At 39.8% G+C, this 24,517-nt stretch overlaps 1 long non-coding RNA gene and 1 pseudogene across 1 annotated transcript; one reads left to right on the top strand and one right to left on the bottom strand.

Annotated features, from left to right (window-relative positions):
- Positions 1-357: 357 nt before the first annotated feature.
- On the bottom strand, positions 358-23,384 carry LOC132974797 (GTPase IMAP family member 4-like; annotated as a pseudogene).
- Positions 15,498-15,942, top strand: LOC132974892 (uncharacterized). Its single transcript, XR_009673150.1, has 2 exons — positions 15,498-15,617; positions 15,834-15,942. It is a non-coding gene; the product is annotated as an uncharacterized LOC132974892 (long non-coding RNA).
- Positions 23,385-24,517: the final 1,133 nt, after the last annotated feature.

Below are 24,517 nucleotides of genomic sequence, written 5' to 3'. Positions count from 1 at the left end.
GTTTAATGAGGGGATGAAGTGATGCCCCCTGTTGGAGACTGTTTCAGCAGGAAGCGCAGCACTGTGTGTGTGTGTGTGTGTGCGCATGTCTTACTGTGTGTGTATGTGGAGCTTTCACTGTGCTGTGCTTCTGCAACGCCGGAAAATTTTTGAATTCACCGACTGGGACACCAATATTACGTCGTCGTGGAATCAAGATGAATGAACAAAGACGTGATGACGGTTAAACCCAGTGATGGCACTTTTGTGAAGTAAAGCAGTCTTAAAAAGGGCTAGTATGAGAGAATAAAATGTTTTCCCTAATGTGAATAAGCAAGCCTCGATGGACTTATTTTAAATGGTCTCTGTTCAACATAATTAGGAGATTTTGCATCTTCTTTTGTTTTTCTTTTCACGATATTCTTTCTTCATGTCTCTTAGTTCTTGTCTGAGTTTCTCTACCTCTTGTTTATCACTCTCCATTTCTTGCATTTTCTTTTCAGCAAGTACTTTCTGAATGTCTTTCAGTTCTTTTCTCAGTTTGTCTACCTCTTGTTTATCACTCTCCATTTCTTGTATTTTCTTTTTTAGCTGTTCCATGTCTTTAGCTTGTATTTTGCTGGCTCTCCGTTCCATTTTCAGGGCTTTCTGGACTTCCCTTTGAATGGTGTCTGTTGTCCATTGGAACATCTCAGTGTTGTAGCAGCTGCCCCCATTTGCCTGCTTCATTGCCTCGATCTTGGTAAGCAGCTCTCCGACTTGTCCGCGGTTCTTGCCTTCTTTGTGATTTTTGTCAGCATAGTTATTGAAGACCTGGTATCTCCCTCCACAGTCATGTACAAGTTGTTTGACGAAACCACTGCAATCCTCTATATAACTCTCAATTGACCGACCTTCCAGGGCTTCTCCTCTTGTAAAAAGAATAATGATGAAGTTTTGAGACTTTATACCAAAAACACTCTTAATCATTTCCACAGAGTCTTTCTCCTTTTGTGCAATGTTCCCAATCTGCAGCACCAGCAAGAACACGTGAGGTCCAGGAGACAACATGCTGATGCATTTAAGAAGCTCCTGTTGGATTTCATCATCAGACAGAGTTGTGTCGAACAAGCCTGGGGTGTTGACCACAACAACAGGCCGTCCATCAATCTCTCCTGTTGCTTTCTCACAAGATGTGTTCGCTGGCTTCGGGGCGACTCTAGGTGTGAAATGTGTGTTACCTAAAATGGTGTTTGCTGTTGCACTCTTTCCACTGCCTGTTTTTCCAATCAGCACCATCCTGAGACACTCCCTGTTCTGACTTTCATCGTCACCTCCCATTGCAGTCTCCTGTTTCTCATCTTCATCCCACAGTTCAGCTGTTGCTTTCTATCTTCGTTTGCCTTCCCTCGAGCCTTAGCAGATCCTTTAGATCTTTTTTTTTCCCCAGCATCAGACAGCCCTGAGATCTGCAGCTTGTCCTTGATGTTTATAAAACAATATCGCCTTCCACAGCTCTGAATAAGCTCCTGGATGTCCTTATTGTCTTTCTGAAAGTTATCAATATCTGTAGTGGTCTGGTCTGACTCCACAGTGAACATAATCATGGTCTTCATAACTTTGAGTCGAGAGCTGAAGATGCTCTGGATGGTTTTGAACTCTTCCTTGTCTTCATCAGTGAGTGGACCCACAGGTAGGACATGGATGAAGGCATTGACACCTTCAGGGTCACAGATGGAGATACACCTTGATGATTCCTCCATCACAGCCTCTGGAGGTTTTCCATACAAGGCAGGAAGCTCCACCAGGGAAACACTTCCAAACTCTGGTAAGCTAGAGCTGGGATGAAGATCGATCTGACTTAAAACGGCCTCAGCTGCTAGAGTCTTCACTGATGCTCTCCTCCCACATAGAACCAGGTTCATGACCTGATTGTTGTATCCTGACATGGACTTCAGTGATGAAATGACCATCTCACGCACTGAAATGAAAACACAGAATTAGAAAGACAAACCACAAAAAAAAAAAAAAACCTATGGTGCAATGTACAGTATTATGCAAAGTCAGTCAGAGAATGAAAGTGAAATTAACTACTATAACACTATATAACTCAGTAACAATCTTTAAATAATATCAACCCAAGTTATTACTAATGTGTATTCAGAATGTGATGACCCGTCCACACCTTTTGGTGTTCCTGTGCTGCTTGTTTGTTATTCTGTTACAGTTTCAGGTCAAGGTGGGATCGTAATCAGGGGATGAGCTACACCTTGGCCCTGTGTAGTCCTCATGCATATAATCCTCTTCTTAGGGTAAATAAATACATTTGGTGTTATTTTGGTCAACCTCGTCTCCGACTAAGAGTCGGGTTGTAACAAGAAAAAAGCAAAGCCAATTTGGTGCGCTGATGTCTGACATTGACAAGTCATGGTAATCTCTTTCTTCTAGCCTTTTAGAATTATACCAAAATAGAAGGAAAAAATAATATAAGCAACACTGGTAACATGAAAACTTTGTCAGCCGTTTGTGTTCTGTTGCCGTTGTCTGACCTCGGCCGAATAGATAAAGACAATCCACAGTCTGTTTCATGATTTCATCATTGGATATTTACAGCAGAAACACCCCCACCAAAAAACTACTTATCCAGAAGGCTGAATATTTGCAGATTGGGTTCAAACAAAAGTGATCCTTATGACTAACACAGGGGTGAAATGTACTTTGCTCATGGTCTTCACGGACTATTTCTAATTCACCAAACATCAGAAGATTAAAATCTGAAAGCCGTTTTCACATCTGCACTCCGGATAATATCTAGATAATTACAGGAGGACCGCTCCGGAGATTCCGGAGGGGTCAGAGGGGAGGGGGATCGAGGGATTTTCTGAGGTAAGACATGACGTAAATAAACAACGCGCAAGTAGCGGCCGAAGCAACAGAGTCCGCTACACGACGTTATAATGAGAATATTTGCCTTTATATCAATGCTATGTGTAATCCAATGGAATTACAACATCCACAAAAGAGAGGAGAACAACATACTGACGAACAGAAAACATAATGCAGCCGTTTAATTACGTGCACGGAGATCGTAGTGGTCGCGTGCAGACACTTTAGCCGGTCACTATATAAACGTCACTCGGGTCCTATTGGCTCGAATTGAAAATCTCAAGAGTATATGCTGCCAAGTTCAGACATCAGCTCACTCGGACTTTCTGTGGAAAAAATACTCGGGGTCTGGTCGGAGACACTCCGGGTAAAGTCTGCGCAAAAAATTTGGCTGTTTGCGTTCACACATAGCCTGAAGAACCTCCGGGTAGCCAAATCTCCGGAGTTTTTCAGGAGATTTCCGTATGTGTGAAAAGGGTTTAAGTTTGTACTCACTGGAAGGTGGTAATCTCATGCTGTGTCTGGACTTCAGGAGAACAGTTGTGTCTTTAGCTGTAACAGAGAGAAGAAATATTTAAAATTATTGAAGTCTTTCTAACTGAAATGTATGTTCATTATAGTTCAATAGCAACTCCCTGTTACTGAGCAGCCTGGAGTGTGTCAATAACCAACCCAGTCTCATGTCAAAATGTGTAATACCTACGTTGGTCCACAGCTCAAAACGTAGTAGTTTCACAATAATGGCTCTAAAATTGTGACATGTCTACGTTTCCTTTTGTCTATTCTTTTGTATAGGCATACCTCAGGTCACGTGACTGCCCAGTTTTCCCCTGGCGAAAAAAAAAACATGGCGGACATCCCTTCTATTTTCGGTGGAAAATGCAATATTTTAAGATAGTTTGAGGCTTAAGTGTTGTTTTGATAACCTTTCTGGCGACAAATGTACATTGTATCTTCATAATCTTCGTTCAGTTTATGTTTATGATCTTTAGTTTGTTCGTTTCTACGAAGATTCTTTCAGGTCTCGATAGAAAAACGTTGGGACGTTACGTTTTCTACTGTTGTTATGGTCGCTATCAACAACGAACCGGAAGGAAGTGGACGTTCGGTTCGCGGCTCTTTTTTCGGCAGCTCTGGTTCCGGAATTAAATTTTCCCATTCAAATCCTCCATTGATTTTTCACAAAATCCTTTTATCAAGAGATTGGCGCCTGGGACCAAAACAACAAGCTACTCTAACACTCGTGACTATAGTACATTCAATTCGGCACCAAAACGGCGTTAAAAACGGAAACAAAGGTATAGGTTCAAGACTGTGTACATCATTTTCGTCCGGAGTCAAGGAACTACCCATCCCACAATCCATTGGGAATGATATCGTTTATTCAGTCTTTCAGGTCTCGCTAGAAAAACGTTGGACTGTTACGTTTTCTACTGTTGCTATAGTGGTTGCTATGGACGCTATCAACAACGAACCGGAAGGAAGTGGACGTTCGGTTCGTGGCTCTTAAAACGGGTTACATCGGACCCTAGACATCAAACTAAGCTCCTATGCAATAAATAATGATTTCTGTTACATTTTTCATTACAACCAAATGTAATAAAATGATTGGAACAGATCGATGCATATTAGCAACATTATAAACTATAAAATGTAACAATCCTTGATACATAAAGACAATACTGTACAGTTCATGTGTGATTTATATGATTTTATTTAAAAAAAATAATCATGACAGATTAATACTATCTTTTAAAACAGGTTTGATTTGACCACTTTTTTTACAATATATATAGTCTAGATTATTTTACAAAACCCATTCGGCTTTAGTAAATATTTGATATAGTGGGTAGATATACATCTTTTACAACCCTAATTATGTTCCCTCTGTGCACAACGCCAGACATAACTACCAAAATTCCCGTTTCTAGAATAACAGTCAAAATATCCAAAATTAACTGATATACAGTGGGTACGGAAAGTATTCAGACCCCTTTACATTTTTCACTCTTTGTTTCATTGCAGCCATTTGCTAAAATCAAAAAAGTTCATTTTATTTCTCATTAATGTACACTCAGCACCCCATCTTGACAGAAAAAAAACAGAAATGTAGAATTTTTTGCAAATTTATTAAAAAAGAAAAACTGAAATATCACATGGTCATAAGTATTCAGACCCTTTGCTGTGACACTCATTTAACTCACATGCTGTCCATTTCTTCTGATCCTCCTTGAGATGGTTCTGCTCCTTCATTGGAGTCCAGCTGTGTTTAATTAAACTGATTGGACTTGATTAGGAAAGGCACACACCTGTCTATATAAGACCTTACAGCTCACAGTGCATGTCAGAGTTTATGAGAATCATGAGGTCGAAGGAACTGCCCAAGGAGCTCAGAGACAGAATTGTGGCAAGGCACAGATCTGGCCAAGGTTACAAAAGAATTTCTGCAGCACTCAAGGTTCCTAAGAGCATAGTGGCCTCCATAATCCTTAAATGGAAGAAGTTTGGGACGACCAGAACTCTTCCTAGACCTGGCCGTCCAGCCAAACTGAGCAATCGTGGGAGAAGAGCCTTGGTGAGAGAGGTAAAGAAGAACCCAAAGATCACTGTGGCTGAGCTCCAGAGATGCAGTAGGGAGATGGGAGAAAGTTCCACAAAGTCAACTATCACTGCAGCCCTCCACCAGTCGGGGCTTTATGGCAGAGTGGCCCGACGGAAGCCTCTCCTCAGTGCAAGACATATGAAAGCCTGCATAGAGTTTGCCAAAAAACACATGAAGGACTCCCAGACTATGAGAAGATTCTCTGGTCTGATGAGACCAAGATTGAACTTTTTGGCTTTAATTCTAAGCGGTATGTGTGGAGAAAACCAGGCACTGCTCATCACCTGCCCAATACAATCCCAACAGTGAAACATGGTGGTGGCAGCATCATGCTATGGGGGTGTTTTTCAGCTGCAGGGACAGGACGACTGGTTGCAATTGAAGGAAAGATGAATGCGGCCAAGTACAGAGATATCCTGGAAGAAAACCTCTTCCAGAGTGTTCAGGACCTCAGACTGGGCCGAAGGTTCACCTTCCAACAAGACAATGACCCTAAGCACACAGCTAAAATAACAAAGGAGTGGCTTCGGAAAACAACTCTGTGACCATTCTTGACTGGCCCAGCCAGAGCCCTGACCTAAACCCACTTGAGCATCTCTGGAGAGACCTGAAAATGGCTGTCCACCAACGTTCATCATCCAACCTGACAGAACTGGAGAGGATCTGCAAGGAAGAATGGCAGAGTTTTTTTTGTTTTTTTTCTGTCAAGATGGGGTGCTGAGTGTACATTAATGAGAAATAAAATTAACTTTTTTGATTTTAGCAAATGGCTGCAATGAAACAAAGAGTGAAAAACGTAAAGGGGTCTGAATACTTTCCGTACCCACTGTATGTACTTTATTTTAACATAGATCATATGTACTATGCAATAAATACTTCGGCCACACGAGATCCGTGACATATTGAGTGAATATATCTTTTGTAAGCCTTTTATAATCCTAGTTACAACCTTTTTTTGGAAACGGAAAAGACTACAATTATGGCGCCATTCAGTATCAAGCTGTATGACTTGACTCTGAGGAATTGTAGTCTTTTAGACAAATCTCAATGTTTCCCTTACCTAAGAAGTAATATATATATAACTGAGGGTACAGAGGGGAGTTTAATTGGATGGTTAACACATTTATGTTATCAGATATTTAAAAAATAATTGATACATTTGTTAAAATGTATTTTAACCATATATAGCAGCTCCCCATGTTGTTTTGGTGAGCTGACTACCCTCACATGATACTTTGTTCCAAGACCTCTCTAAAACAGTTATTCCCATGTCTGTAGCCCCTTTTGTTGCTGAGGTATAAGCCTTCAAACATGCCCTTGGGTCAAGGTTCAAAGGGCATTATTTCAAAACAGGGGTCATGTTGAAACCTCATCTTCACATATGTTACTCTCCAGGATGAGACCTTTCCAACGATATATGTCGTTCAGCTCTAAGCCAAAAACTTAAATATTCTCATTTCATAGGCATGGGGTCTTGCAGTCATACTTTCATAGAGCTCTTTCAAAGCCCAGTACATAAAATGTTTTTTTATTTTTTTTATTTTGTTTGTTTGTTTGTTTTGGTGTAAGTATATCATAGAATCTGGGGAACTGTATGCTTGGAGGACAGCCTTAAGTGCTTGGTTTAGAATTATGGCTAAAAGTAAAAATCTCTTATGTTCTTGTCCATATTAATTCATCCTAGTACTTTTTTTTTTATCCTTCTTTCCTTAAAGAAGAGTTAATCTAATTTGTCATCAGGCATTGTTTTAATATTCAGTTTAATGTCTTTCATAGAGCAACAGGGTTGAACAGGTCAAAAGGCTTCATGTCTCTGCTAGGCCTCAAATGGTCAAATTAGCTCTTTCAAGCACCTTTAAAATGAGTTTTTAACATCAGTCTTGTTCACAAAGCATACAGCATATAGTGGAGAATGACCCTCTGTCTTTTGGAACATTTTCACACTTTTTAAGACCCTTTTTTGATGTTTTGATAAAAGTGTTTCAATTGTGAAAGGTTTGGCAAATTGAGAGTGGGGCCTTAAGTGACTTGTGGGCTCACAAAATCTCTTAGAAGAGACCTAGGAAGTTGATTTTTGTTTTGGTGACAGTTCCCAATCTCAACAACTGGTGAAAATTTGGGGGTTCTAGGTCAAACATAAGTGTATGAAAAAGGGATTTAAAATTTGAGTCTACGGAGAGGAGGGAGAGGGGGGAGGGGGGAGGGGGGGCCCTCAGCCTTTAAACCGACAGTGGGCGTGACTGCACGATTGCGCATGTCAGCAGTACACTGGCAGACCATAGAAATAATGGACTTTTTGAATGGGTTTTTGCTTAGATTCCTGGAATGGGATCTTTGGTTAACACAGATTGTGTTTTTGCAACCAACCTTAAAAAACATCAGTAAATACCCCCTGAAAGATCTAATAAAGAGGTTGCTCACAAGTGACGATTATCAGTACGTCATTATATGATGTCAGTGTCATGCGCCCGTTGGTAGTTCTTATTGCCGGCCGTTTATTTTATTGATTGCATTTTCTGGTATTAATCTAATCCGTCAGGATTATTTTGTTAATTAAAATTATGAAATCATATAAATCACAAACTGTACAGTATTGTCTTTATGTATTGTTACATGTTATAGTTTATAATGTTGCTAATATGCATCGATCTGTTCCAATTGTTTTATTAAATTTGGTTGTAATGAAAGACATCCATAAAAATGTAACAGAAATCATTATTTATTGCATAGAAGTTTAGTTTGATGTCTAGGGTCTGATGTAACCCGTTTTAAGAGCCACGAACCGAACGTCCACTTCCTTCCGGTTTGTTGTTGATAGCGTCCATAGCTACCACCATAGCAACAGTAGAAAACGTAGCATTCCAACGTTTCTCTATCGAGACCTGAAAGAATCTTCGTAGAAACGAACAAACTAAAGATCATAAACATAAACCGAACGAAGATTATGAAGATACAATGTACATTTGTCGCCAGAAAGGTTATCAAAACAACACTTAAGCCTCAAACTATCTTAGAATATTGCATTTTCCACCGAAAATAGAAGGGATGTCCGCCATGTTTTTTTTTTCGCCAGGGGAAAACTGGGCAGTCACGTGACCTGAGGTATGCCTATACAAAAGAATAGGGAAAAGGAAACGTAGACATGTCACAATTTTAGAGCCATTATTGTGAAACTACTACGTTTTGAGCTGTGGACCAACGTAGGTATTACACATTTTGACATGAGACTGGGTTGCAATAACCCTTTTCACACATATGGATGTTGTCATTCCATTGGACTACACATAGCATTGATATAAAGGCGAATATTCTCATTAGAACGTCGTGTAGCGGACTCTGTTGCTTTGGCTGCTACTTCTGCGTTGTTTTTTTACGTCACATCTTACCTCAGGAGACCCCCCACCCCCCCCCCTCCCCTCTGACAGGGACAGGGATTGTCCAAATGACTAACAATGTGAACTAGATCATAGCTTCCAAAAGCCGGGGTCGGGACCACCCGGGTGGTTGCGAGCCACCAAGAGGGGCGTTGGGAGATGCCATTCAAAAAAACGAATTATTTTAAAAATATTTTAAAGTTGTAAACATTTCCGTTATTGTAAAAATATATACAAGAAGTTAAAATAAATTGTGCTGCATGGGTGTTGAAAAATATTTTCAAAATAGTTGAAATGAATTAGTCCCTCTGGTGCTCTTCAGTGCAGGGATCCAATGTAAAAGCTATTGAAGCGGCCTGAGGCACTCAGAGGGGTATGCATAAAAAGTTTTTAATACATCAGGGCTACCGATTCATCAAAACATGCCAACATGTTTCAGCCACACAGGCCTTCATCAGGGCATTGCCTAGAACTGGCCTCGATCAGTAGTAGTCACATGGTTTAGTAATGAGAGTTAAAATGTATATTTATATCTAAATGTGACTAAATATTGCACAAATTACTCTGTCAGAAATGCTGAAAAACAAAACCAAGAAAACTAGAGAAAAGTCCAGTTCCCCATTTAGACCTGGATATTGCACAGCTTTCAATGTATAAATCAAAAAGGACTCTCTTTGTAGGAGCTTTTCTAATCTGTCTCCACCTCTGATTGAGCTTGGTAAATGATCAATACCTGACATTTTTAAATATTCATCATGGCAACTCATTTACTTTATTTGTCCAAATGTGTAACCTTTTTACTAAACCACTACTGATTATGTGACTGGTTGTAAATCAGTAGCTTGGCTGCCATTTTGTACCTGCCTAGATGAAGGCCCGTATGGCTGAAACATGTTGGCATGTTTTTGTGAATCTGTAGCCCTGATGTGAGTGTGCAGGACCTTCTGTCTCTGCTCAAAGTCGGAGCGCATGAAGCAGCTCAATTTAAGTTGTTTCTGGTCACAAATCACTCTGTCACATTACATTTATTGACCCTCCACTGTGGCTGGTAGGGTTGAGCAAAACATTTCCAACCCTGATCTGTACATGACTAACACAAGACAGCAACATTTTCACTGTATCAGTCAAACGTTATAACATCGGGATCATCTTTAAACAAAAACAGTTTAACTCAAGGTGTTTATTTCTGTTGTTTCTAACCTGAGGTGTCTGTGAATTGTAGGCCCTCCATCACTGAGTCCAGGGTCTCTCCCGTCCTTAACTATCAGCATACACCTGTGGATCAGTACCAACCAATCAATCAATCTTTATTTGTAGGCTATAGCACCAATTCATAACAAATGTGATCTCAAGACACTTTAAAAAGGAGCAGGTTAAAGAGCTTACTCTTTGTTATGTCAGTACCTATCAGTTTTAACTATAAATACAAGAATACAGTCCTTTTTTTTTTTTACGGTACAGGTTTCAAATCTATTCTATTAGATTCAAACAACTTTATTAATCCCTCTTGGGGCAATTGGTGGTCTGTTAAGTTTATATTCATAATTTAGTCGTGTCCACTCACCAGGCGAGATCTTCTTTGCTGCCTACAGTGCCATCAATGAACTTCAGACTGCAGAGAAGCTACGAAATCAAGACCAACCTTTATTTTATTAAATGGGTGGGACACTGCTAAGAAATGATCTACGCATGCGCGCACAACGACCAGCCGGGAAACTGTTGTGTTTTTAATGTTTCTATGAGTTCGCAACGTCTTGTGTTATAACATCTGATCGGGGCACTCCTGGTTTCACATATCGAGTATGGATATTCTGTATTATTTTATACAGACTGCTTACCTGCGAGGTCCGCAGGGCACTGTGCCAGGTGAGGACGGTGAGGACTCAATACTCCAGGGACCAGGTGCTGAAGCTAAACTTTGCCGGTCCAGCTCAGCCGACTGATCCCACGCTACAACTATCGGACTTTATTCTGAGAGATGAACATGGTGGTGTTAAGATGGACAAGAAGAGAAAGAGGGGCAAACGAGGAGGCGTCAGACTACACATGAGGAAACAGCGGCTCACTCGGATTCCTCTGCCCACGGTTATCACGGGGAACGTATCGTTACGCCCTTTTTACCTGCCCCGCGAGCTCCCTCAACTTTTTAATACAATGGTGTATGGCTTTATTCACCTGAAGGTAGACGCTGCCTCAGGTACCGTCTTTGATCGATCTCGCCTGATGCACTGAACTTCATACTGTTTGTTTTTAATCACGTCTCTCTCAAAAACTCACTCTGAAACTTTCACCAGTAGGCTATGTCACTGCGGTCAAGCCAGCCGCTCCTCGAGTTTACATGGTGAAGTGAGCCGCCCCTAAATTTGAAGTGCCCACGTATTCTGACCTTTATGGTAAATGCTCCGGACTGCAGAGCGAGCAGGAGTAACAGACAGAGAGAGCGATTTTATAAGATCCCTTTTTTTTTAAAATGATTTTGATATGGTTGGACTTAGTACTTCCTAGACTACATGCACAAGTAATATGAAGTACTTTTACTGTGTACTTTTTGTGAAATCCACAAAATCAATGGATTTTTTTGGATGGATTTTTTTTTCAATGGACAGAATCATTTTCTACTTATGGAAGAATTATTTTTTACAAGACATCAAAGTCATAAAAAAGACTCATTATAGTGATTTATAATGGACTTTGTCAATGGATTTCTCAAAAAGTACACAGTAAAAGTACTTCATATTACTTGTGCACGTAGTCTAGGAAGTACTAAGTCCATCCATATCAGAATCATTGTCTACTTATGGAAGAACATATATTACTACTATTTTTTCCCCAGGAAAACACCTTATTTTGAAAAACGGAAGTTATCGCAGACTCGCAGTATTATTCTCAAACTAATTTCACCGACCTCCGAAGCTATTCCCTGAACAGTATTTTGTTTGCTCCCGTTTCATACACGTATATCTCAGTTTTATGGTAAGACCTAGGCATTTAGCACTTCACTTCATCGCTCTCTCTCTCTGCTCGCTCTGGAGTCCGGAGCATTTACCATAAAGATCAGAATACGTGGGCACTTCAAATTTAGGGGCGGCTCACTTCACCATGTAAAAGCGAGGAGCGGCTGGCTTGACCGCAGTAACTAGACAGACATCGGATCTTTGTTATGGGTTTGTTAAGGACGCCTACAAATCCCTCCCACTTCCTCCTCTGGGCTCGGCGGATCATAACTGCCCACACAGGACTGTTTTAAAGAGAGACAAAGTTAAGACTAAAGACATCAAATGTTAGAACTGCACTGACTGGGACATTTTTACACAGTTCTGTGGAGATGATGTGGAATCCTTGGTGGATGTATACCTACTCATATGTGACCTTCTGTAGGGACATGATCATCCCCTGTAAGCGTGTTAAAAATGTAGCCTTTCCCAACAATAAACCATGGGTTACCTCATCTGTAAAGTCCTGCTTAAGAAGGAAGAAATGTGCTTTTAAAGAGGGATCATCATCTGATCTACATTCAGCTACTAAGGAGCTGAAGATTTAACTTTTAAGATCAAAGCTGAACTACAAGTCAGAACTGGAAATTTTGGCTTAGCCTGGGCAACTATGAAAACCATAGCAGGTCTCCAAAATACAGAGAGTATCATTCATGTCTTTTTAGATGCTTTTAACACAGATACTGAATTGGCTAATGTTCTTAATTGCTTTGACTGTCGTTTTGATCCTCTTGACTTTAGCACCCTGAGTACCAGCTCCTCCCTTCAGGCAGACGATACAGGGTACCCTTACAGTAGGTAGGAACAAGCGCTTCAAATATTCCTTTGTCCCCTTGTCCATCAAAGCCCTCAACACTTAGCTGTAAGATGTGTGTATGTATGTGTGTGTGTGTGGGTGGGTGTGTGTAGATGTGTAGCTGTACATGCACTGTTCATCACTTTTCTTAATTATGACACATTTATGGTTTTAGTAATTTACTTGTATGGAATTGAATGATTATTTAACTGACATGTTTTACTAACGAATGAATGTATTTTGATAATTTGCTACTGCATCAGAGCACTGTGATGTCCAAGGTGAACAATAAAGTTCATCTTATCTTATCTTTATCAATGAAATTCTGAGTCTTAAACTTAAGGACAATCAGCACTTTAACATTCACCTTAAGGATGTTGAAAAAGCCTTCCTTTCTGTAAAAGTAAACAAAAAACATGACCCAGAAAATATCTGTGGACGTTTACTGAAATCATGTGCAAAACAGCCGAGTCCTGTATTTCACAGTATTTTAATAAGTCCTTGCAAACACGTCCCCAATCTCTGGAAAGATGCTGTGGTTGTCCATGTCCCTAAATCCAGTTGCCCTAAAACCCTAAATGATTTCATGCCAACTGCTCTGACCTCAATTTTAATGAACATTTTGGAGAAACTGGTCAGGTCTGAGGTTCTGAGGCTAACTGAACATGTGCTGGATCCCATGCAGTTTGCATATCGGCCTCACAGAGGAGTGGAGGACGCTACAGTCACTCTGCTTAACATGCTTTTCAGACTTCTGGAAGGTAATGGGACTCATGCTTTCAATCCAGCCCCATATCTTAATTAGGAGGCGTTTGGAACAGTTTGACTTGAGAAAGAAATGTGGCAGGCTGGATAATGGTCTTCCTCACCAATAAGACACACAGAGTCAGAGTAAATGGGACTCTGTCTGAACTAAAGTGCACTTCTACTGACTTTCCACAAGGGTGTGTGCTGTCACCCTTATATGTGTCAGAGCAGATTTCACATCAGATCTATTGTAAAATATGCCAATGAAATGTTACTGTATATGACTGAAAAACAGTCAGACTTATGTGGTAAGCTTGACTAAACATAACTCAAATAAGTTTAGAAACTATAACTTTTATATTATCACACCACATTTGAATCAGTGGTATCAACATTTGTGGCAGTTAAGCCGCGGCAAAATGGTCATATCTGAAACAATTTCTTTCTGCAGTGAAGCAGAGATACACATTAGAGGGTGGTGGTTGCATTGATTTGACAGAATTTGCAAAAGCCTTGCTTGCCTCATTTCCCAGGCCAGTGTACAACCTGGTCAATGCAAACATTTTCTGCAAATACAACACCAACTCTCTTGGGAGGTACTTTTGTAAAGTAATTTATTGTTAGATTGGCTAGAAGCAGAATAAAAGTAATTTCCATGTATGTATGGACTTTATGACTCAGTGGCCTTAAAAAACTTAAATGAACACACAGGTGTGTTCATGTTTGAGTGTAAAGAGCAGCAGACACCTACTGCTGTTATGTGCAAACTTACATTTTTAGTCATTTTAAACATTAATTTTATTTTCATTTCACTTAATAATTTGGTTTTATTTGAAATGTAACGACTTAAGTATCTATTTGCTGGTCTCTCTGTTCTGTTGGAGCAATTATTTCAGCACACCTACATGAAACTTGCAGCTCACACATTTAAAATGTGGTTTCAAAACAGAATTGAAGGATATTCCCACAGCATGTAGGTACAGTTGTTTCCAAGGTGACTGAGGACATTTCGACCAGCCTCACAGACTTTACTTATTCATAATCTGTTTTCTTTTTTTATACCTAAAGACAGAAAATGCAAAGTTAATCAGGTGTAAAGGAGTTCTGTGACAACTTGGTTTTATTTGCAAACAGCAGTGGTGGATAAAAATTGACTTCAAAACAAATTCTGATATATGTTTATACTTTATAGCCACAAACACATGAAGAAGAATCAACATAACACATTTACAAACAGATAGTTTAAATCAATCAATCAATTTTTATTTGTATAGCGTCAACTCATAACAAGTGTTATCTCGAGACACTTTACAAAAAGCAGGTAAAAGACCTTACTTATTGTTATGTTACAAAGACCCGGCCTATCCATCATGAGCACTTTAACAAAGTAAATCATCAGTGTCATTAATAATTTCAGACATTTGATTTTTAATCTCTATGTTATCGTTTTATTGAATTTCATGCAGTCTATTTAATGTCATCATCTGTACAGCTGACACTTAAATCAAAGCCTGCAGTCAATTTTATCATGATTTAATCTGGTTTATTTTGTAATTTCCTATCCTCGTGTGTTTTCCTTTTTTTCGACCTCCACAGGTTCCAGGGAATAGGGATGTAGTACTAGAAATCGGTCTTGGTCTAGAGACTTTTTGAAGGTCTCGGTCTCAGACTAGGTGGAAATCAAGACCGGTCAAGACCACCACTGAAAGGCTATTTCTCCACGTCATTACTGAGATTAGAAGGAAAACTCCTCTTTTTAAAATAACAAATAACTTCAATTCATGTGTAGTTTAATTTTTATCCCCCGGTTATAGCCGCAGCCTTCCCGGTGTTACAGTCTAAGTGAGTGACACGCCCCCTAAACACAAGATGATGATTTTTCTGTGATATTTATGGTCTTGGTCTTGGTTTTGTCTCAATCTCGGAGCACTCTGGTCTTGGGTATTTCTTGGCTTCGGTTAGCATGGTCTTGACTACAACACTGCCAGGGAATACTGCCGGGCGTGTCCCAAACAAAGGAGACAGCTTTATTTTAGCATAGCTTCTCACATTCACTGGAACCTTTCTAAAAATGTTCTGGATGTAACAAATTTTAGCGACTATATCAGAATCAGAATCAGAATTGCTCTTAAACACAATATAGCAGTAGAAATATTGTTATATACAACAAAATATTAATCAAATAGAATAGGAATGTAAGAAAGATGTCAAGAAATAAGTACAAGAAATATTTACGTGAATAAGAGTAAGGCAAGAATACAGTTAAGTAGCATCTTAATATTAGTGTGTGCTGTACAAAACAAAAAATCAAGTTGTTCCAGTCTATGCTGGTCAGTACACTCTGTCACAGTTAGTACAAAACAAAGAAGAGGACCCAAGTGCAGACCAAACTAAATAATGTATTTAACAAAAAAAAAAGCTTTCTTTTTTCATGTCCATCAACAGTCCAACATAAAATCCAAAAGAACACCGAGGAGGAAACAGCACAGGATAGGTAGACATTTGAACCACATGCGGGGATAATTAAACAGGTGAGAATAATGAGGTCATAAAAAAGGGATGGACACACAAATGGGAGGAAGTGACCATAGGCCGGAAACACTGGGGATAAAAACTACAAAATAAAACAGGAAACACTAAAGCCTAAACTCAGGAACATGAATAAAACTACACAGGAGAGGAAATTACAAAATAAAACAGGAAGTGACAACAACAAGTTCAACAAGAGTAAATCATAAAAAGTTTAAACTATCAATTCAAAACAATCATCGCTTGAAACCAAAAGTACAATTACAACATATTCCTTAACGTATTACTGCAGTAAAATGTGCAATAGCTGCTAAATAAGACACTAGAACTTTTAACAGAAACTATATACACAAAGAGAACATTAGATGAATACATATTTGCAGTCAAAGCGCTCACACTAAAACTTAAAACACAATAACAGAATCACCTAGAATATCACGTAGGAATACAGTAAAAGGTCACAGACACAGGTTATTTTCAATGCTTTAGTTCTTATATCCATTCAGTTTTTTCTATTCAATGTTTCTTCCAACATATTATTTGTGGTTAAAGGATTCTTGTGTTTGGACCTTCAAGTCTTTTCCTTTAGGCACATCATATTCCCTCACAGTGTCTCAGACTGATGCCGCAGTTCAGAAAACCGCTATAGGGCCTCATATTGCGAAACAATTTAACACGGTGGTTGATCTAAAACCCTGCTGACTGACCAATCAGAGACATTCAGCGCTGCAGGGGCTGCATGCCCTCTTCTCAAAAGTCCCTGGACCTTTAGAAAGAACATAACCCCTAGCAGGGTCTTTTCTTTCTTCTACCCAGAACTACATTTCTACCCTGGTAGATTTGGTCGAAACGCAAGTAGTTCTTCAAAAAGACCATATTTCTGGGGGAAAGTTCCTCTGGTCGAAACGGGGCTAAAGCTGGGCGGCTGTGGTTCAGAGGTAGAGTCAGTTGTCTCTCGAACCGGAAGGTAAAGGATTCGATCCCCAGCTCCTGCAGCAACACGTCCGATGTGGCCTTGGGCAAGACAATTAACCCCAAATTGATCTTAGTCGGCGACGTATGAATGGGATTAGTAACTTCTGATGGTCTCTTTACACAGCAGTCTCTACCATCAGTGTGTGAATGTGTAGGTGTGACATGCGGTGTAAAAGAGCTTTAAGTAGTCAGAAGACTAAAAAAGTGCTAAACAAGCTCAAGTCCATTTACCATTGCAAAATCTCAAATAGAAGCTGACACATAATTCTGAACAAATTACAGGTTTTATAAACAGTTTGTTATTCTCTGTTTATAACTGAGTTTACGGGGTTGACAATATAATTGAATGAGAGAAGACAGCTTTGATTCAGGGCATTACTGAAGATGAAATAAAACAGTCTTTCCTATAAGAGACGGCCTTTCCAATTTTTTCCATTTAGTATTTGGTCCAGGATCTGATTCTGTTCTCTACATTACTAAGGTGAAAAGCCGACTTAAGTATGTTTTTTGGCAGTTCTTTTACTTCATGAAAACAGCTCTGGCTGTGAACTACTCTTTAAAGGTCACATATTTTTATCCATTTCAAAAAGTTTAAATACGTCTCAGAGTTCCCCAAAACATGTGTGTGAAGTTTCTTGTTGTAAATCCACTCTGATCCTGTATTTGATCATGTCTATAAACCCCTCTATTTCAGCCCTGCTCAGAACAGGCTGTTTCTGTGTATGTACCTTTAAATGTAAATGAGCTGTGTCTAACCACGCCCCCTCTCTGGAAGGGCTTGGGTGTACTCGGTGCTTTCTCGCTCCATGTCCTATTGTTTACGGTGAGAAGGCAGACTCAGAGGGCAGAACAAACATCTAGTTGTGGGAGTGTCACCCACCTGGGGGAGGGGCTACTGCCCTTTGTGATGTCATGAAGGGAAAATCTCCAAACGGCCTGTTTGAGCACACATTTTCTAAAAAGTGGAGCAGGCAAAAGACGGAGAGGATGGACTTTTCTCATCATTGGGGGGTTTGTAGACAGACTAGGGACACATATTAGTGTTAGAGAAACATGGTGAAGTGTTTTTTACATGATATGTGACCTTTGATGATGCTTGTCAGAAATTAACCAAGCTTTAATTTTCCTAACCAAAAAGTCCTGTATATATATGAATGTACAAGATACAGCACATTTGCGAAGTAAATCAGTCTGAAAAGGGCTAGTATGAGTGAATAAGATTTGTTCTCTAATGTGAACAAGCAAGCCTCAATGGACTTATTTTAAATGTTCTCTGTTAAACATAATTAGGAGATGTTGCATCCATTTTCTTTTTTCTTTTCAGCAAGTACTATCTTCATGTCTCTTATTTCTTTTCTCAGTTTGTCTACCTCTTGTTTATCACTCTCCATTTCTTGTATTTTCTTTTTTAGCTGTTCCATGTCTTCAGCTTGTATTTTGCTGGCTCTCCGTTCCATTCTCATGATTTTCTGGACTTCCCTTTGAACAGCGTCCTTTGTCCATAGGAACATCTCAGCGTTGCAGCAGCTGCCCCCATTTGCCTGCTTCATTGCCTCGATCTTGGTAAGCAGCTCTCCGACTTGTCCGCGGTTCTTGCCTTCTTTGTGATTTTTGTCAGCATAGTTATTGAAGACCTGGTATCTCCCTCCACAGTCATGTACAAGTTGTTTGACGAAACCATCGCAATCCTCTATATAACTCTCAATTGACCGACCTTCCAGGGCGTCTCCTCTTGTAAAAAGAATAATGATGAAGTCTTGAGACTTTTTACCAAAAACACTCTTAATCATTTCCACAGAGTCTTTCTCCTTTTGTGCAATGTTCCCAATCTGCAGCACCAGCAAGAACACGTGAGGTCCAGGAGACAATATGCTGATGCATTTAAGAAGCTCCTGTTGGATTTCATCATCAGACAGAGTTGTGTCGAACAAGCCTGGGGTGTTGACCACAACAACAGGCCGTCCATCAATCTCTCCTGTTGCTTTCTCACAAGATGTGTTCGCTGGCTTCGGGGCGACTCTAGGTGTGAAATGTGTGTTGCCTAAAATGGTGTTTACTGTTGCACTCTTTCCACTGCCTGTTTTTCCAATCACCACCATCCTGAGACACTCCCTGTTCTGACTTTCATCGTCACCTCCCATTGCAGTCTCCTGTTTCTCATCTTCATCCCACAGTTCAGCTGCTGCTTTTCTATCTTCGTTTGCCTTCCCTCGAGCCTTAGCAGATCCTTTAGATCTTTTCTTTTCCCCAGCATCAGACAGCCTTGAGATCTGCAGCTTGTCCTTGATGTTTATAAAACAATATTGCCTTCCACAGCTCTGAATAAGTTCCTGGATGTCCTTATTGTCTTTCTGAAAGTTATCAATATCTGTAGTGGTCTGGTCTGACTCCACAGTGAACATAATCATGGTCTTCATAACTTTGAGTCGAGAGCTGAAGATGCTCTGGATGGTTTTGAACTCTTCCTTGTCTTCATCAGTGAGTGGACCCACAGGTAGGACATGGATGAAGGCATTGACACCTTCAGGGTCACAGAAGGAGATACACCTTGATGATTCCTCCATCACAGCCTCTGGAGGTTTTCCATACAAGGCAGGAAGCTCCATCAGGGAAACACTTCCAAACTCTGGTGAGCTAGAGCTGAGACGGTGATCGGTCTGACGTAAAACGGCCTCAGCTGCTAAAGTCTTCATCGATTCACTCCTCCCACATAGAACCAGTGTCAAAGCTTCGTTGTTGTATCCTGACATGGACTTCAATGATGAAATGACCATCTTAGACACTGAAATGAAAACACAGAATTAGAAAAATATGTGGATATGAATTGCTAATTCTCTCTGCTCTTTGACAGGCTGTTTTGGTAGTGACTTCCCAATCCCAGGGAGCCACTTGATCATGCCTACTGTATAAATCTGTCTAGAAGGGCTTGGGTGGCTCGGGCTTTCTTGCTCCATGTCCTATTGTTTACGGTGAGAAGGCAGACTCAGAGGGCAGAACAAACACCTAGCTGTGGGAGTGTCACCCACCTGGGGGAGGGGCTACTGCCCTTTGTGATGTCATGAAGGGAAAATCTCCAAACAGCCTATTTGAGCACACATTTTCTGAAAAGTGGAGCAGGCAAAAGACGGAGAGGATGGACTTTTCTCATCATTGGGGGGTTTGTAGACAGGCTAGAGACACATATTAGTGTTTTAAAAAGATGATGAAGTGTATTTTTGAAAATGGGACCATAATTTAAAAAATCAAGAGAGTATTCCATTGATGAAGATGTAAAACTTGCAATTGAGACCATAAGCTTGTTCAAAAATATTTACAATGGCAATAAATCAAGTCAGAAGCTAACAGGTTAACAGACCTGACAGCAGTCAGCCTGGAGAAACTGGGAGTGGCATTAAATGTTAATCCAGACACAGTGAGAAGGCAATGAGTAAAACCAGCAGTGTGCACCTCCTGGGGATTTAATGAACCCAGACAAGGCAGTGTTTGGGTTAGCTTCTAATCTAGAAGGCTGAATATTTGCAGATTGGGTTTAACCAAAGAGAATAAACACAATTGATCCTGATGACTAACACAGGGTTGAAATGAACTTTCCTTATGGTCTTCACGGACTATTTCTCATTTACAAAACATCAGAAGATTTATATCTTAGTTTGTACTCACTGGTAGGTGGTAATCTTATGCTGTGTCGGTACTTCAGGGGAAAGGCTGTGTCTTTAGCTGTAACAGAGAGAAGATGTATTGAAGTCTTTCATACTGAAATGTATATTATTTTAGGTCAACACCCCTTTTACTGAGCAGCCTGGAGTGTGTCAATGAGCTGATTAGTTTTTTTTCAGCATCATAAATATAAAACTACTACAAGGTAATAGTTATAATAAAGTCACCAAATGACAATTTCCTGTGTTAAATGGTGACCCATTCATTTATTTTAACATAGATGATACATAATATCTAAAAAGGATTTTATACCTTTTTCTTTGCTATTCCACTTACCTTTATGCTCTCATATCTCATATCAATACAAACTTTTACTTTTACTACACCAAAAATGAATACTTTGACCGGAGTCTGTTCTGTCCAAATGACTAACAATGTGTACTAGATCATTGGTTCCCAAAGCGGGGATCGGGACCAAGCGGGTGGCTGCGAGCCACCAAGAGGGGCGTCGGGAAATGCCATTCAAAAAAATGTATTACATTATAAATATTTTAAAATTGTATACATTTCTGTTATTGTAAAAATAAACAAAAATAAGGACATTTGTGTTTGGTAGATTATTTCTTTGTTGTAACAATGCTTCTTGGCAATACATCTCATACTGTTGGAAAGCCTGTTCATTTCCCTTTTTAAATGGTGCCACATTTGTAAGGAACATGCATTTGTGGGATGAGCAGCAGAGCTGAGTATGGGTTGCGCCCATGAAACACTTGACAAATCTTCTCTGCCAAACAGCTTATTTTGCTGTTGACTCTTCTTTGGTGTTGTGTAGTGGATTGGATGATTGAAGTCCGAAGAATAAAAGACATATTGGCAATTTAACAATTGATTCATTTAACAAACAGGAGCCCCAGTAGCGTGCGGAAGAACCATACACAGCCACAACAGCCTGGCAGCTCCTCCTCATGCTGGTCACCAGACTGGTCACACACTGCTGTTGGATGGCATCTCATTCTTCAACCAGCATTTGTTGTAAGTCAGCGAATGTGGTTGTGTTGGTCACTCTGGCATGAACATCACGCCCAAGCTGATCCCACAAGTGTTCAATGGGGTTGAGTTCAGGACTGCAGGCAGCCCATTCCATCCTCTCCACTCCCAAATTCTGGAGGTAGTCTCTGATAAATCCCGCTCTGTAAGGGCGAGCGTTGTCATCTTGGAGGACATCTTCGGTCCCAGACTGTGGAGATATGGGATTGCCACGGGTTGCACAATCTCATCTCGATATTTGTCTGCATTGAGATTTTCTCCAATGACGACAAGCCTTGTTTTTCCAGTGTGGGAGATGCTGCCCAACAACATCACACTGCTTCCACCAAAAGCTGTTTGGCAGAGACGATTTGGCAAGTCTTTCATGGGCGCAACCCACATACTCAGCTCTGCTGCTCATCCCACAAATTCATGTTACTTACTAATGTGGCACTATTTAAAAGGGACATAAACAGCCTTTCCAACGGTATAAGATTTATTGCCAAGAAGCATTGTTACAACAAATAAATAATCTATCAAACACAAATTTCCTTACTTTCTGTGGGATGTGTATATACAAAAAGTGAAATTAAATTGAAAATATTTTTTAAAAATACTTAAATTATAAGTTTGCAAATTAAAAGGGACATATTGTGAAAAATCCACTTCCACAGTGTTTTTGAACATATATTTGGGTAACCTGAGTGTCTACTGACCCACAATATGTGAAATAAATCCATCCAGTCCTTTGTTTGTGGTCTGCATAAGTCTTACAACACAGAGAAAAATGCTCCGTTTCAAATGTGCTCTCCTTGTGATGTCACAGTGGGATTCTGGTAAAAAAAAATACCCTCCCCACCCCTGGTATCTCCACCCACTCTTTAAAGAGACACACACATCAAAATGGAGCGTTCTGAGAGAGCTGGTTTATACAGGGTCACAAACCTCCTCTGGTGCTTGATTCATGTTATATTTTGACCAAAGCACAGCACAGATGTTTCATTTAGACCACAGGGGGACTGTTTGAAAAGGGGGATTATAAATCTTCTTTCCTTCATAGCACTAGAAACACTGATAGTACAAAGTCAATGTGTAACTTATGGTGGTAAAAAATGGGATTGTATTTAATGAGTGGTATAAAATGTTATTTCCTTATTCACCTTTATTCTGAACGTTGAACTTGTGATTGAAATCTTATCTGTACCAGGGTTGGAAATTAACTTATTCGCCTACCTACGACTGGAACTGTTGGATTCAAAAATCTACCAGTCACCAGTTGAGCAAAACATTTCCAACCCTGATCTGTACATGACTAACACAAGACAGCAACATTTTCACTGTATCAGTCAAACGTTATAACATCGGGATCATCTTTAAACAAAAACAGTTTAACTCAAGGTGTTTATTTCTGTTGTTTCTAACCTGAGGTGTCTGTGGGTTGTTGGCCCTCCATCATTGAGTCCAGGGTCTCTCCCGTCCTTAACTATCAGCATACACCTGTGGATCAGTACCAACCAATCAATCCATCAATCTTATTTGTATAGCACCAATTCATAACAAATGTGATCTCAAGACACTTTACAAAGGAGCAGGTTAAAGAGCTTACTCTTTGTTATATAATGTCAGTACCTATCCGTTTTAACTATTAATACAAGAATACAGTTCTTTTTTTACAATACAGGTTTCAAATCTATTCTATTAAGTTTATATTCATAATTTAGTCGTGTCCACTCACCAAGCGAGATCTTCTTTGCTGCCTTTAGTGCATCGATGAACTTCAGACTGCAGAGAAGGCACAAAATCAAGACCAACCTTTATTTTATAAAATGGGTGGGACACTGCTTAGAAATGACATCAGTTATCAGAAGTTAATAGTTAACGTCCCTGTAGTACTTATCAAAGACCTGGAAAGCCTGACTAAAGGTTGGTTGATATGAGAAAAATATGACCACAGTAATATTTTGTGATGTATGATTTGATAATATAAGGATTAATTGATTACACTGCCAGTTTGAGAATATCGTAGAATAAACCCAAGAACATAACCTTCAAGATAAAAGTCTGGGCTGCAACCTGTGTAAATAACCCAATAGCTTTGTTCTGGTAACAGCTTCCTAAAAATGAATCAATAGATCCAATCCAGGCCAATCTGATGATGATGAACTGACAATAATAATAATTATAATAGTCCATATCGCCCCGCCCTTTTTCAAAATAGTTTACATTAAAGTTTAGAAAAGGTAGCCTACATGCAGAGGAGCTGCTTGTCAACAGACAAGGCTGGCAACTGCTTGGGGCCCCAAGGGCTGAAAAATATTTAAACCACAGCAGGGGCTCAAAATGTACAAAGTGTGCAATGACAGTAGGAAACCTCCCTAAGGGGGCCACCATAGGTTGTCATTGAAAATCGCAGAAGGAAAACTATGAGGAGTAATCTGTCTGGGAGTAACTGAAATAAAGTCTATGGCATTTTTACAGCATCGTTTACGTGTCAGAATACTTATAACATAATGGTGATGAACGCTGGTTGGAGGGGCCCGTGTGGATTTTTTATTGCCTACGGCCCACATAGAGTCTGGGATCACCATTGCATGCATTGTTACTTTTCTAAAACCGGAGTTTGTCAAAATGTCAGAAAATGAAGAGGAAATATCCGTCTGTGAGTAAACAAAAAAAGAATGAGGAAAAAATAAACTATTGGATGATTACTTAAGTTTCTGACATCAGCAAAAGAGAAGCATAAAGTGCTCCCTCCAAAAGCAGATAATGGTAGCTATTATTCATAAAATAAAGGTGATGAACGCTAGTTGGGGGGGAGGGGGCTGTTCATTTTGCCCAGGCCCCAAAAGACTCTAGAAACGCCACTGCCTACATGTCTGGTCATTGTTGTTGTTTTGTAACTTTTGACAATGCAGAAGAAGTGAAATAAATAGAACACTTTAGAAAATATTAAAAGACAGAGGAGATGAAGAAA

This window comes from Labrus mixtus, chromosome 5 (genome assembly GCF_963584025.1).
Source record: "Labrus mixtus chromosome 5, fLabMix1.1, whole genome shotgun sequence".
NCBI classification, from domain to species: domain Eukaryota; kingdom Metazoa; phylum Chordata; class Actinopteri; order Labriformes; family Labridae; genus Labrus; species Labrus mixtus.
The sequence above is the reverse complement of the archived record's forward strand: the minus strand, read 5'-3'. Positions and strand labels throughout refer to the sequence as shown.